We start from the raw sequence: 4174 nt of genomic DNA on the forward strand, positions 1-4174 counted from the left end.
CAGATCTGTCCCAACATGTGGCGGTTGATGTTGGCGATGAACTCCTTGTGGCGCTTGTCGGGGTGCGAGGGGCCTACCGTGGCGGAAGTGCTTCACTTCTACGAGCTAGTGTATGTGAAGCGCCGAGGTTGCAGAGGGTGTGTGAACCTGAGGCGACGCCAGGGAGCGCCCAAGTTGATTGAGAATCTAAGGGACTCAATGTCCTACTGGCGGGGGACCTTCTGCGTCGCCACAGATGGCTGGGAGTACCACACCAGGTCGAATGTGGAGGGGCCGACGTTTAAGACTAAGTCGGAATTCCAGCCCATCCGAGGTTGGCAACTGGTTTCCGCTAAAAATAACTGGCGGGTTCAAACTTTTGCAAACCTGCGGTTTTTGCTAATGATTATTGTGTTTGTGCAGCGGGACTAAGGTACATTTTGACGCGCGAAGAGGAGTGTCGCGTGGCGAGGATCCGTGGCTGCTGGCGGAACCGCAATTTGCTTGACTTCCGTCTTCTGACCGGTTGGGAATTGCTGGTCGACCTGGGGCTAACTCGCTCTATTGGTGAGAGCATTTCCGCCACACCTCTTTTTTTTGTAAGTGATCCGGACTGACGGGTGTTTGTGCTTTTCTTTTCAGAAACCCCGCCCGGTAACAAATCTAGTCGCGACGCTTTCGAAAAAGCAATGGATCGCGCCGAGATAGAGAATTTTCTTGAGGCTATGTATGCCGAGGGGCTGGCGGCCCAGCAGACGGTGGTGAACCCGGAGACGCTGGTGCTGAGCCAGTCCGAGGTTGCGGTGGAGCTGCCGATGCCGCACCACTCCCATCTGGGTGAGGATGGCCTGCCGGTAGTGCAGGCGGACGCCCAAGCGGGCGGCGGGGAGAGGGGGATTGTTGGTACAAGGCCGCCGGAGCGGATGCCTACCACCCGGCGCGGTCCTCAAAAGAAGACGGTGCAGCCGACGGAGACTGCCACCGAGTCCCGGGGTGAGCCGCCGGTGCGGGTGACGAGGACCGCTGCTGGGACACAACGGGCACTGGAGAAAAAACGCCGGCAGCCTGACTCCCCCGTCGAGGAAGAGGAAGAAGAGGTGGTGATCGGAGTCCGCCAACAAAAGAAGGCTCGACAAGCTGCGTCGAAGGTTGCAGTGGCGGAGGGAGAGGCGGCAGCCGTCAGTGATCTGGACTCCTTTGCCGAGTATGCACCATTCATGACAGAAGGGGAGCGGGCATTCCTTTTCCATCTGTGCGAGCGGCTGGGGTTCGGGGGTCTGGCGGGCATATCGCGCCCAACGGCAATTGACCAATCGCCCTTCAGCTCGGCGTTTGGTCAAATATCTGCGGGGTTACATGATATGTTCGAGGCGGCGTCTAAGCAGCCCCGGATTGAGGAAGAGCTCAGGGGAGAGATCGGAGGTCTCCAGAGGGAGTTGGCGGAGGCCAAGGAGAGACTGGCGGAGGTCGAGCGGGCACTGGTCAAGGCGGAGTGTGACTATGCGGACGCCCGCGGCAAGCTTAATGCGGCCATAAGGCGGGACCTGGAGAGGAATGAACGCGTCTCCCAGTTGGAGCAGGAGATCACATTGCTGCAGGAGCGGATAGCCGCTAAAGATAAGAAGCTCATTATTGTGCAGCGGGAGTCTGCCGCCAGACTGGATGAGATGCAGCGGCTGGACGGGGAGGTTAACCGCCTGAAAAATGAGCAGAGTTCTTCTGCGGCCGCCGCCGTTGAAGCGTTCAAGCTGTCGGCGGAGTATAAAAAGACATTGACCGAAGCGGCGAAGTCTGGGGCCCGGGCCAATATAGACATGTTGAAGCGGAAGGGCGCCATTGACTTTGCAAAGGCGTCACAGCCCGACGTGCCGGTGGTCGAGAGTGTCCCGCCGGAGACAGAAGTCGTGCCTGCCCTTGCGGCGGGTACTCATTCGGGCAGCGGGGAAAGTGGCTCCCATCCGCCGGAAAGGTCCCAGCAGACTCCCCAGCAGACCCCGTCGGAGGTGTCACGTGCCGGATTTCTGGAGGCACACACCCGGGCGGATGGTACAATGGAGACTCCCAGTCCGACAGCTCGAGGGTCCGATCAGGCGAGCCGATCGGTCGCGCCGCCGCCAGTTGAAGCCGTAGAAGCCGAAGACAACCGCTGAAGCTAGCTGAGACTTCCATAGGTTTTTTTTTTTTTTTTTTTTTTTTTTTTTTTGACACTTTGTAATAATGAACTATTTTGGGTGGGGAGTCCCAGCCCTGAAATGAAATTTCAGAGTTTGACGTTTGTCATGATGTGTTTGTACCGCTAGAGTTTTGACGTAGAGATTTTTCTTTTGCCAAGCAATGAAACATTAAAGGAATTAAAATTGGTCCAAGTGCACCACGTAGCGGACGTGGTCCGCTGACGATTCCTGGCGTTGCCAGTTGCCCTCAGTGCTAGACTTGGTAACAATGGTTTGAATAATTCCTCGTTTCATTGATAGCTGACTGATCAGCGTTTACAAAAGAGGGGTAGTACCCGTTGGGTAGCTTCCCTTAGCTAAATATTGAACAAAAATTTAGCTAAGTCAAGATGCTCTTGGGTAGCGGCATGACTATTTGTAATAATACCGAAGGTGTTCGGTATTCCAAGGGTGGGTCGTTGTGACGCCATCCTTGTCCATTAAGTAGAAGGTGCCTGGGCTAACGACTTCCACAATTTTGTATGGACCTTCCCAAGTTGGGCGAAGCTTTGTTGGCGGTGGAATGACTTCCTTCATTACCCAGTCCCCCAGTTGGAGGTTCCGGGCCTTGACTCTGGCGTTGTAGAAACGCGATACCCGCTGCTTGTTTTGCAGGTTGCATAGGTGGGCCTTGTGTCGCTTTTCCTCCAGGAGGTCCTTGTCCAGGTTGATGCCGTCAGTGTTGGTCTCTGGGCGGTAGCCCTCGACCCTGGCGGTAGGTTGAGAGACCTCAATAGGCAGGACAGCCTCCGTTCCGAACATCATGCAAAAAGGAGTTTCACCAGTTGCGGAAGTTGGGGTTGTTCTGATGGCCCATAGAACTTCCGGGAGTTTCTCCGCCCATAGACCCTTTGCTTTGTCGAGTTTTTTTTTCAGCAGCTTTTTGATTATCTTGTTTGCTGCTTCGACCTGACCGTTGGTCTGGGGGTGGGCGACAGATGCAAAACTCATCTTAGTACCCAAGTTGGCGGTGAAAGAGATGAGCTCCTTGTTGTTGAATTGTGTGCCATTGTCGGTGATTATCGTGTGTGGGACACCGTAACGGCAGTAGATGTTCTTCCAGAGGAAGTGAATTACCTTGGCGGTAGTTATTGCTGTTAGTGGTTCCGCCTCTATCCACTTGCTGTCGTAGTCGATAGCCACTATGATGTACTTGAACTGGCCCTTGGCGGTTTGAAATTTTCCCATCAGATCCAGACCCCAAGTTGAGTGGATCCATGGGGCGACGATGACCGATAGTGGTTCCGCCGGTGCATGCGGGATGTCAGCAAATTGTTGGCACCTGTGGCATGATCTTGATACCTGGCGGGCATCGTCGCCGAGAGTAGGCCAAAAATAGCCTTGTCGCATTGTGCGATTGGCTAAGGATCTGGCGCCTGAATGGTTTCCGCATTCTCCGCTATGAATTGCTGCCAGAACGACCTTTCCCTCCTCTGGGGTTAGGCAGCGGAGGTTGGGATGGGTGAATCCCTGGCGGTACAGCTTGCCGTTCTGGATGTTGTAGCGGGTTGCCCTCCGCTGGAGTTGTCGCGCCTTAACTTTGTCTTCCGGCAATGTGCCGTTGCGCTTGTACTCAATGACTTCGTCCATCCAGCTGGTATTGACCTCAATGTTGAAGATCTCCGCCAGGGTTTTTGTGATACTTGGCTTGTCAAGACACTCCACTCTTGTGTCCGCTGGACTCTGATGTGGCTGGGCGGTTGCCAGCCTTGCCAGTGAATCAGCCTTGGCGTTCTTTTCCCTGGGGATTTGTGTGATGTTATGAAATTTGAATTTCTTGAGGAGTGTCTTAACGTACCCCAAGTACGCCGCTAACTGTTGGTCCTTGGCCTGGAAGCTGTCATTGACCTGGTTAACGACCAACTGGGAATCACTGAAGATGTTGACGCTGTCAGTCCCTGAATCGATGGCGAGGAGTAGGCCGGCAATGAGTGCTTCGTATTCCGCCATATTGTTGGAGGCTTTGAAGTTGAATTTTAGTG

This window comes from Rosa chinensis, chromosome 4 (assembly GCF_002994745.2).
Source record: "Rosa chinensis cultivar Old Blush chromosome 4, RchiOBHm-V2, whole genome shotgun sequence".
In the NCBI taxonomy this organism is placed as follows: Eukaryota; Viridiplantae; Streptophyta; class Magnoliopsida; order Rosales; family Rosaceae; genus Rosa; species Rosa chinensis.